We start from the raw sequence: 11,907 nt of genomic DNA on the forward strand, positions 1-11,907 counted from the left end.
CACTTTAAATTTCTTGCAGGGGTACCTTTGCCATTGCAGTTTCAAGTTTTAATCATGTTATTTAAATGGTAGCTTTGAGAATATTTTTAACTAAATCTTGATGCTTCTCTTGCAAATAAATATACATCTTTCTGTCTTTAGGCGGCTTTTTCTAAGTTGCCTATTTTTTGGCAGCTGTAAGCTTTTGAAACAAAGCTAAAGTGCAAAGATGCATATAGATGTAGCAATTTAAACCAGCTGATCATTGTATAAACACCATAAACACCTCAAAGATTATCAAGACAGATGACAAACACATATACAGAGTTACTCAAATCTCATGATCCTTTCCATTGCATTTTGAAGCTACCATTAGTTTACGTGACCAAAACCTACAGAAACAAAGATAATTATATCTCCATTCCTCAGATATGAGATACAATACTATCTGTTCTATATAAATTTTGCTGAAATATATAAATTTTGCTGAAATAGACATATTAATACATTACCATAAATCAATGAACAGATCTCGAGAGTTTAGAAGCACTTTCACATTTGATTTCTGGTTTGGACTGATCTTCTTTCATGTTCCCCAACAGCACATGATTTGTGGCCATGCCCTGGTAGGACTAAGTCTTACCAGCTTTCATGTGCTGCTTTGACTTTCTGACCTTCAATTTTAAATGCAAAGTCACTGGCAAGCTATCCCAACGATGCTCACTCCAAAGCTTGTAAGGATTACCTTCAGTGCTGGAGAGCTCTGCAGGAGCGATCAAAGTTTAATCTGTTTCTAATTAAAAGCTGATCTGCTTGACCCTGGGCTCTAAAAATATCAAGTGTTTATATAAACTGTTTTTTTTTTTTTTTTTTTTTTTAAATCCCTGTGATTTTACAACATAGACAATAAAAGAATACAAAGCATTAGAAACTTTTTTTTTTTTTTTAAATTGGTCAGGTAGTTACATTTTTAAATTGGTCAGGTAGTTCAGAATAATTAAGAAAAGAAATGTCAAGAGCAACTAGAAGTGCTAAAAGTGGAAAGAGTGAAGAAGCAAATTAGTAAGTGAACTCACACTGAATATACATGGCCATTTTTCACTAGAAAGAGCAAAGGCAATTACAAAACAGCAATAGAGATTATACAAAAACCACTGTGTGATGCACGTAATTTGAGAGTTTTTAGGGTTGTGATAAACAAAAGCAGGTAAGGGGAACATCTCCCACAGAAGAGGTCATGCAGTTAAATAGCACTACTGGTTTTATGTTGTAGCATTTTCTAGCTAACATTAGGTAACAGCTACCTGAAATTCAAGCCCATGGAGTACTTGAGAACAAAAACTAAGATGGTTTCTTTGAACTATCCTCTCCTTTATTTTTTACCCAATTAGATTTTTTTCCCCCTCCTTTCTATTCAGATGAAACAAGCAGGCCTTCTAGCATATTTTATATCATTTCCAAGCAAAAGAAAGGCAAAAAAAAAAAAAAAAAAAAAAAGAGAAAGAAGTAAACAGGGGGGGTTTATTGGGTTTTTTTGGTTTTGGTTTGGTTTGGTTTTTTAAACAGCATTTTGTTGTACATAACAGATTAAGGAAAAGATGAAGGGTTTTTTAGTCTAAATGCTGGCCTTTACAAGCAGCCCATTCTGACGGTAATGTAGACCAGCTATTTAATTTTTTTTTTCCGAAATGAAAGAATTTTCTCCAGAAATTATCTCTGAAAACTTGCTCACACTTTCTCAAATATGCTGCAACTCATGATTTTCCAGGTTACTTGGGGAGCTTTCATGGTGTACTGTGATACACAAGCTACAGAAACACATATACTGAGATTAAAAGGTCTCACTATCAGGTGCTGAGCATGTATTATTCTCTATTTTCCTTTTGGTTTTAATCTACTTACAGATGTAGAGTCCTTTTCTAAACTTTGTATGTGTTCAGAATCAGAAGCTCTGTGATAACAAAGCTCCTCTTAACCCACGTTCAGTACAGAGGACAACAGAAACTCATTTGAAAGACCTCTCATAACAAAGGCAAGGGCCTTCATTTAGAAGCTCTTTATAGCTAGAGGCAACAGGGTTCTATTTTGTAACCTCTTATTTGACAGAAATTGGATGAAATACGGCCATTAACTAAGTTAATAAGGATGTGCACAATACACAGCTGATAATATTTTAGCAGCACCACTTCTTGTGACAGCCAGGTAGTACTAGGACAAGATTTAAATGCAGGAATTCCTGTTTAGGCTTCAAGGTGGGTTGACTTGCATTTTGGCATTGTCCCAGACAACAGTACCATTCACTTGGAGGAAGTAGAAAAGGTTTCATGGCTCATCCTTTACCCAAATCTTTTCTTCTTCCTTCAGTGTAGATTCTTTCTACTAGAGTTTGAAAAGATAATAGTGGTCATCCTGAATGTTCAGTGAAAGTTTCTCTTCTCAGTTGCAATATTTGCTTGCACTTTGCCATGACTGCATGTTTACAGGTTACGATGCTGCAGTGTACTGAATTTGAAGCTATGACTTATTATGACAATGAAAACCTAATTCAAATGCATGAGCTATTGACTCATTTGTTAAACAATCTACCAACAAACAAACTTGCATCAATGCTTCATAACTGATAATTGACTTGTGGTTGCTACTCAGAAAGAGCTTCATGTCTTGGTCATCTCATCCAGAGCCAATTGTCCTCATTAATAGCATTCACTTTAGGTGTGTATTTAAGCAAAGATCTATTGCCGCTTGCTCCAACAAGCTGAGAATGTCCACAGATTTGAAGCAATATAATTTTAACTGTCAAAAAAAATTACTTTCCTTGTGTTGTAGATGCGTCACTCAGTAAACCATGTATTCCTGTCCAGCTTTTCTATTTTGCAGCAGACAAAAACCTTAGTGCTTGAGGAGGAAAAATGAGATTGTATCATAAATTACTTCCCCATTACATTAACAATGGAAAGGAAGTGAAGTTGAAAAGTGATGATGAATTACATGACAATAATGGGGTTTACCTCTTTTCAGAACTTGGCTGGTATTCTGTTTTGATACATTTTCTTGCAAATGTACAATAAGCTAAGTGCTGAATGTAGTAGTCAGCTTCTTACAGAAGTACAGTCTGTATGAATAATGTATGCTAACTTGAAAACAGTATTGATACTGCTAGTGATCATCCTAATGATAAAATGATATAGCAATTCTTCCTCAGATATTCATGCTTGAAGCAAGGAGATGCTATACTGCCGAAAATACGGAGAATATTTTATTAATCACGAAGTCTCAGATAAATAGCCTTGAACTGTATCTTTAAGCTAGTTGATTCTTTTCAGTGACAGCATTGCATGTCGTAACATTAGGAAAGAAGTCATTTAATGAAATTGGCTTAAATGCAGCCTGGGGTTAAGCAGGACAAACTCCAATGATTAGAGCTAGTATTATACTTTACTAATTCCAGGGCTTGGTATCTATTTTCTGTCTTTGTCACAGCAGTAGTTCAAGTCATTTCCAATAGAAAGCTGTGCAGATCAGGATCAGATGTTTGCTGGTCTGTGCTTTATTAAAATAAACAGATGTATCTGCATTTTTACCCTATATTTATGCCTAGGTGTTATAGAAAAATGTGTACCAGCAATATTGACTTGTGAATGATTAGTGTCCACTACGCTGATATTTCCATGGTTTTATTCCTGGAAAAAATACATTCTCTCCATTTGAAAACAAACTTGATCGCTGCGAAAATAGGAAAAGCAAGTCACTTGGGAAACTCCTGAAATACCATGACTTGTCTGGTAAGAATAAGTTAGAGAACCAAAACCAAAAATGCTGCAGAAGCTGTCTTTCCTAACACAGCTGCACATATATGAATGTTTTAAACTCCCCTAAAGGAGACACAATTAGGAACTTTAGTTTTGGGAGATTTTCACATAAATCTAAATAAGGACCTGGCTCTTGGGATATCTATTCATGGAATGACCAGACTGTGAATAGACATTCACAGAGTATCGGAGGGATGGCCTCCAGGTATTTGGTAGTTGCTGTTGATAATACACGTATAGCTACTGTGTAGGGGCCCCAAGCTCTTGCTGTTAGATAACTGAACTCACCATAGAAGCTGTTAGTTATAAATGAGATGGGGGTGGGGGCAGGTTAGAAATGAGAGACAGGATCAATTGCACTTTCTCTGAGCTGGTTGTTCATGAAGATGTAGGCGGAGAGGAGGGAACTGATGCAAGGACACAAGTTCTGTCTTATTACTGTGGTGGGAGGGCACCAGTGTAGATGGGAAAGAGCTTTCACTTCCTCCAAGCCAAAGTGTTTTTCTCTAAGAGCAGTGTTTGCGCCACAATCCCCACCTTTGTAGAACTAATGCAGGAGAAAATGTAGCTAGTTATGGAAATACTTCCCTTTTTGCTTAATGCTCTGTTTCTACTTCACTCATGGTTCTGCTTTATAGAATGCCATATGGCTTATTCCTCCAAATATCCAGTCACTACAGGTAATGATAACAGCAGTGACCTCTGGCATAAAAACAAGTGTCTATTAAGAAGAGGAAAAACTTCAGTGGGAATAATTACCCACTTGGAACAACTTACCACTGGATAAAAGGCACTCTAATAAGTCTCATAACAGCAGGTTTGGCATTGTTTTTGGAACATAAGGAACAGCTGGCACCTCAGTATAAAACAAGCCATATCAGCATCTGTTGCCCAAAGCAAATACTCCACTACATTTTTTTAGAGAAGAAAAATAAGAAGAGGGAGTCAGATGTCCTGGGAAAAACCTCAACAATGTCTGTTTTTATTTTCAGGCCTCCAGCTTGGGAGTAGTTATGAATTTCTAAGTAGGTGAATTTCTAAGTAGATGCAACTACTCCCTCTCATTGCTATCAGAGGGCCACCAGAATTGCTGATGGGCTTAGCTTTGGTGGGTGGCAGGTCTGTCCTGGAGCTGGCTGGTACTGACTCTGCCCAACATGGGGACAGCTCCTGGTGTCTTCTCCCAGAGGCCACCTTCCACAAGGTTCTGGGTGGCTCCAATTTAGGTAAGGCAGGAAGTTCAAAGAACCACACAAGCACAGAGGTTGCAAGAGACCCTTGGAGGTTTCTGGTCCAAGCTCCTGCTCCGAGCAGCCCCAGTCAGGACAGATTGCTCAGGGCCTTGCTCAGTCATGTTTGGATACCCCCAAGGACAGAGACTCTGCAGCCTCCCTGGACATCTGTTCCATGTCTGAGCACCCTTCTGGTGACAATCTTTTCCTTTTATCTAACTGGGATTTCTCTATCTGCCAGAGGGGGACTGGTGCTTCTCCTCCTTCTGACACAGAGCACCTCTGAGGGGTCAGGATTCACCTTCTCTGCACCCTCCCAGTAGGCAGCTGTAGTCACCAGTCAGGTTCACCCCGAGCTTTCTCTTCCTGATGCTGGCCAAAGAATCATAGACTCATAGACTGGCTTGGGTTGGAAGTGGCCTTGAAGGATCATCTAGTTCCATCCCCCCTGCCATGGGAAGTGACACCTTCCACTAGATCAGGTTGCTCAAAACCCTGTCCAATCTGGCCTTGAACACTGCCAGGGAGGGGGCAGCCACAGCTTCCCTGGGCAACCTCTTCCAGTGTCTCACAATGCTCAGCCTGCCCTCAAGTGCCATGTGCTCCAGACCCTCACCATCTTGAAGGCCCTGACCCCACACACCGGTGTCCTTCCTGGACTGGGAGACCAGGACAGGGCAGATGAGTCAAGATGCAGTTGCCAAAGTATCAAATAAGAGAGAAGGAAAGCATTTTTACTGTGGATTTTTTTTTGTTTGTTTTGTATGTTTGTTTTCTTGTTTTCTTTGTGTTTGAAATTGTTTATTGGCTAATTTTAAAAAGAAGTCCTAATGAAGCAGCTAGAAGGAACCTTCACACTGAAGACCATCTCTTCTTCCGAGGAGAACTGCAGTCTTCTGCTCCTCCAGATGAACAGCTGTTTCTCTAACTTCCTTGCTTCATCTGTTGCTAGTCTTCATGCACTGCCAGAGGGTCTCTGGCTTCATTTCAACCACTTGCTGGGCAGCCTTGTCATCATCAGACTGAAGGAACCCCACCGCCAGGCCCCAGCGACCTCTGTGGTCTTCTGAGGGAATGACTGCTGTTGCCCTGGTGCAGTAGCCTGCTGCAAGCCAGGTTGTCTCGCTCCCTTTTCTTGGGGCTCAGGGCACAGAGATGGCACCCCTTCAGGAGGGGTGGAGGAGAGGGAGGGGGTTGGTGATGGAAAAGAAGGGCTCACACGACCCAGGGCAATCAACAAAATAATTGCTGATTGCCAGGAGATGCTTTAGGTGGCCCCCCAGGATGGACAGACACAGAGTCTGGGCCACCCAGCTAATGCCAGAGGTGGAGGTGATGGTAGGGCACTGGCCAGGTGCTCCTGCAACGCCGCAGCCCTGGCGTCATGTAGGGGAGCCCTGGCACAGAGTAGTGATACCAGGTGAGCCATGCTGGAGGTGGATCCACTTCCATCAGTTCTTCTTGACCTTCAGGTGGATCTGATTCTGTGGGCTCCACACCATCAGCCATATGAGCAATGGCCATCACTACCATGAGGATGATGGTGCCCTCCCTCTGATGCCACCTCCTCTTCCTCCACAGTTCCTGCAGCCACATCTCTGCTCTCCCATGCAAAGCTGGGCAGCTGCTACCCACCTTGCTGCTCCGTAACCTCTTGCTACCAAGCATCCTCAGAATCCAAGGGCCTCAAAGCTCAGCGACTTCTGGGCCAGCTGTTGGGGGCCCTGTATTTGTAGGGCCCAGAACAGAAAGCAGTGAGGTGGCTCATGGCATCAGGAAGACACTATGGTGGTGGATGCATGTGGCCAAATATAGATGTTCTGGGAGTGGGGGGCTTGTGGTGTGAAAGACGTTCTACTGTGGGAGAAGGAGGGTCAGTGGGGCTGAGGTGCCCTCTCCTGGAGCTCACTCCCTTGTGCCCTTCTGCTGCCCCTTGGGCACAGGGACCTCCCTCCACCTCCCCACGTGAGCCCTGGGCTCCAGCCCCATCCTTATCCTGTGCTTGGGGTCCCCTTGATGAGACAATGGCAACCATGTTCCAGGAGGGTCAGGGGTCTTCAGTGACATCCCACCAGTTTGGTGCCCTACAAGTGGCACAGCCCCCTGTGCTTAGCAGTGAGGAGGTGAATCATCCAGACATCCCACCAGCAGGAAAGGACCCAGCCTGCCTGCACAAGGTCTGCCAGGTCTCCATAAAGAACTGTTGATTGCTGAGCGTTGCATGAGCCCTTCCTCCACATCTTCCACCTCTGCCCTGGAGCGTGGAGAGGTACCATCTCTTCTGTACAGAGCCCTGAAGAAAGGGGAAGAGAGGGCCTGGTGTGCTTTGGGCTGTGGTGTCTGTTGGAGGCCACGGAGAGAGGCCCTTGGGGCCTGGAGGTGGCAGGGTTTCTTTTCAGACTGAGGTTCACCCTTTTGTTCTTTAGTTTTAAGGATAAAGTTTTTCACTGCTGTTTTTTTTGTTTTTGTTTTTTTTTTTTAATAAGAAGGCGGAGACATCTGTCCTGGGAAAGACCTTAATAGTGTGTTTATTCTTAACATCTTGGTTTAGGAGTTGTCATGAATTTGTAAGTAGAAGTGAGAGTACAGACTATGGGTTATGATTGCTGTTCACAAAATTTCCTCTGAAATAGGCATGCATTGATGTTTTCAGGAATGGCGTGGTGCATGCCTGTCTTGCACCATCTTCTGCAGTTGGCAGGTAATGAAAATCTGAGAGAACACTGAGATGTGTGAGTGTAATGCACATGGACTTCCTTATCTTTCTCCTGAGCTCAGTTAATAAAGCTCACATTAAATCACATAGCCTATACGCTGAAATAGGTATACTGCAGCTCCACACTCTCTTCATTTCCATCTGCTTACACTGAATTGGCAGAGAAGCATCTCTGCAAAACAAAGTGGAAATTTGCTAGGATTCCTCTTCTGCAGCTTCTACAAGCTACAAATGCTTCATATGATTCCTAGGGAGAGACGTACCCTGAGAACAGCTATTGGAACATATCTTAAAAGGCTGGGGGACTCAGTAGTTTGTTCTTATGGTCATCAGTACTATGTGACTAAGACGTTTTGCTTGTTTTGATAAAGCAAGGCTATTGATTTAAAAAAGAAAAATGTCATATTTGTTTATCTCCGAGACACAGCAACTGCAAAATGTTGACTTCTTATACTTACTCCTTATGTTAGGCAGACCATTTATTTTCAAGGTACACTTCTGTGGAAATTACAGTTCAGTCAGGTTTGATAGAAAAACTTGCTTTGGCAGAATTTTGGTTTACTTTCCATTTTAAGTTCCAGATGACTTGGAGTATGTCAAGCTGTCATCCTAACTGCCAGTACTAATATCACCTCTTATTTATTTTTACTGATACCATAAATATTAATAGAATTTTGTATCTACATTGTGTTTTCCATTCATGAATTTCAAAGGCTTTAAAAATTGTTTAAAATTCTCTCTCTCTCTCTGACAGGTAAAGGATTTTATGCACAGATTTTGTATCCTTAATTGTTCAAAGGCTAACAAATGCTTATTTGCAGAGGGTATTTCCATCTATTTCTTGGGTAACTCCCTGAATGCATAGAACTGGTTACTATCCGAATTTGTGGTAGTTGAATCATTTAATCTAGAATCACCTAGTCAGGCAGAGAAGTCCACATTTACTATGTATAACTACTGGATTCTGACTACCTCTTCAACAGGAAATTATTTACCCATTTTGAATAACGCTGTATTTGAAACGAAGAGATAAAACCAAGATTTCTCTGTGATAGAAAATGAAGAGAGAATTCTGAAGCCACTGGGTGTCACTGCTTGACTGCCTTTTGGTGTAATAAATACACAAAGCTCTTCAAGAGCTAAAAATAATCTGCAACATCTCCGAGTATTGCTTCACTGGGAAAATACTTAATTGCTTGTTCAACAAACAGCATTTGTTATTAGTATTACAAGGTATAAAAAAATTTCTACTTTGCTTGCAAAATGGTACCTTTGAAATATCTAATTTATTTAAACTGGTTTATTTTTCTGGAAGCTTTTAAAAAAGAGAATTTTATTTTATAATAAGCGATCAGGAGAGTTTTTGCATACAGTGATGCTAAGGCAGGAGAGAAAAAAAAAGGATGTTTATATTAAATGGAATAATTTACACTTCCTTGTTTTTAACCATCTTCAGATTATTAGTTTACTAGGGCACAAGGGTTTCGAAAAAAGGACAGAAGTTCTGAATAAAGACAAATGAAAATGTAAGAAGGTCAAATGTATGTGGTATTTACTGTTTCCATTTATGGGCTCTCATTATTAAGGTAGTGTATACAAAATTTGAACACTGTTGCCAGAGAACAGGGGCTGATTCTGCAACCTGAAAGCAAAATCTGCCATTACAGCGGTAGTTTGAGCTAAGCCAGGCTATAGTTATAGCTTCACTCAAATAGTCAATGGACTGATTATACACAATATACATGATAGAAAAGACATACCAAGAAAAATGTTAATCATAATTTAAAGTGCTGCACATCAATGTCATATACAGCATTGCTTCATGATCTTGGAGTATCTGAAGTCCCTGGAATGATGGTACAGGTATAATTTAGAAAAAAAAAATAATCAATAAGCCCTCCCCCCACCCCTTCTTAAGTTTCTCTCTGTCCTATATCTTTATTTTTTCCTTTTTGTTGATTTTTTTTTTTGGTGTGTGTGTGTGTGTGTGTCTGTCTGTCTGTTTTCTTCTAGCTCTTGGAAATCTTTCCCCCTGTTTTTTTCCTGAGCCAGGTGTCATTAACAGCTTTGCCTTGGGAAAGAGTCCCAAACCTTGCTTTCCTTGGATAAGAAAAAGGTCAAGGTATATATACCAATGAAACATCTGAAATTTAAGGTCAATCTTCAGCTGGAAAGTGAATTCCTTGCCTGACTTGCAAGACGGTTATAGGCTCCAAGAGCCTGCTTTTACCTTGTTTACCCAATGCCCATATTTCTTCCAGAGCTGTACCCTTTTGATGCCTCCCATTTTTCTTCAGCATGAACATACCGATGATTATTTTTTATTATTTAATGTTTGGAGCAGTATTGTGAATATCAGATTCAATTCCTTCCTTGTTGGTCTGCATCAGTGGCAAATGAGCCTATTCTGTTACTGGAGCACCATAACACAGTATTGGCACTCAAGCATTTTTAAAACTGGGAATGAGTTTTCTGCCCCTTTTTTGTCCCATCCTATGTTGCAAAGTGTCCTGATTCACAGCTAAATCCAGTGTGTCAACTCTTCCACTCCATATTCTAACTAGGAAGAAATCTTGTCATTCACTCCAGAAAAGTCAACTGTGGCTTCTCTGGGCCCCCTTTCATTTCAATTTCCACTTGTACACATCACTTATTTCAGTCTTCAGCACTGCCATTTTGCTGAAGAAGTTGCAGCCTCTAGCTAACTCAACAATCCCCCAAGATCCTCCATAGCTCTGAGTCCTCAAATCAAAACCCACATAAAACTAAGGGAATATTTCTATCCTGTTCATACAGGGTACAGACATCCTTTCTTGAAGACTTCTCTACTAACTCATTCATAGATTCACAAAAAGAAAAGGCGTAAGTTTCTACTTGGATAATAAGCAACTGACAGAGAGCAGCTCTTGTGCCCCAGTTCTAGCCATCTGTTAGATTCTGCCCCAAACAGGTAAAAATGTGGGTATTTGTACCTGGCTGACCAGAAAGAGATCATCAAGAAAATCAGTGTAGAACATAACATGACTCAAAATATTACTTGGAATATAAATTGCTTTTATAAATTGAACTAGAAAACCCATGTATAACCAAGATGAACTGTGCAGAACCTGACTTAAAATTTTCTCCAAAAAGATTATAACCCAACAGTTCAGCTGAATCTGGGGTGGTATTATTGTGGGTGGGTAGCCTGTAGTTTCAGCATGGAAGAGAGAAACTATTTCAACATAAGGCAAGACAGGTTGGTAAAATGTAGTAGTCATATGGACATCAAATAGGGAGTAGTCACAGAAGCTAGGGAGTAGAAAATGGGCTGAAGTCAGCAGAAAGCATATGATAAGTTAATTTTTTAGACAGTCACAGAATCTGCAGAGATGGTAGAAATATCTCTTAAAAAAGCAAAAGGAAAAGGTAAGTGCCTAGCTTTCCACAGGGTAGCAGAGAACCTCCAAGAAAGGAAAATCTCCACAGTAACTATAGACTGAGATCGTGTACCCAGTAGGAAAATATCTGAACACATTGAGGACTGAAAATCCTACTCCTTTAAATTTTGATTCCCTCCATTAATCCTTGAAAATACAATAAATATTGCTGAAGATGTATGACAAATGAATTAAAAGATCATCTGTTAAGGAAGACAGATCCAGTATCATAAAGGTGTAGGTATAGAACAGACATACTTGAAATTACTCTTTCAAGTGTTGGAGCACCAATAATTTCAGTAAATGGAAATAAAAAGAGAAGGATACTTTGTTTGAATATGCAATGGGTCACTCTTCACTGTGTTGTGGTTCTAAAAATCTATGCTTTTCAAAATGTCTTCAGTATACAGCTTTTAAGGGAGATTTCATTCAAAGGGCTTATCAAAGAGAGCGAAATCACTTTATTTTCACAATTTAAAAGTTTCAGCAATTTTTCTCTGCAAATGCAAAGAATGTAAATGAAGAATATGGAGATTTCTTGAAAAACATTTACTAAGAAAACAGTCCACCTTAAATGCTTCCTTTCTGTTTAGGCTTTCTGACACTAACATATAAAGAACAATATTTTAAAGAAGAGATACTCCAAAGAGCCAGAGGTCCCTGTATGAAGCAAAACATAATTTATAGTAAAAACTTTCAATCTTTATGGAAAAAACTGCCAGTGAATTAACTACAGTCTTAGTCATATTTAA

The 11,907-nt window shown here is 40.2% G+C and overlaps 1 protein-coding gene across 1 annotated transcript in view; it reads right to left on the reverse strand.

Annotated features, from left to right (window-relative positions):
- The window catches only part of LOC113476632 (protein cordon-bleu-like), a 164,007-nt gene extending 163,394 nt beyond the window's left edge, over positions 1–613 (reverse strand). The window contains exon 1 of the mRNA XM_026842446.1: positions 492–613. The gene's annotated coding sequence lies outside the window, so the exon portion shown is untranslated. The remainder of the gene's footprint in view (positions 1–491) is intronic.
- Between the last annotated feature and the right edge of the window lie 11,294 nt (positions 614–11,907).

The sequence above is a fragment of the Athene cunicularia genome (assembly GCF_003259725.1).
Source record: "Athene cunicularia isolate RWA chromosome 2 unlocalized genomic scaffold, athCun1 chr2_part1, whole genome shotgun sequence".
Lineage (NCBI taxonomy): Eukaryota > Metazoa > Chordata > Aves > Strigiformes > Strigidae > Athene > Athene cunicularia.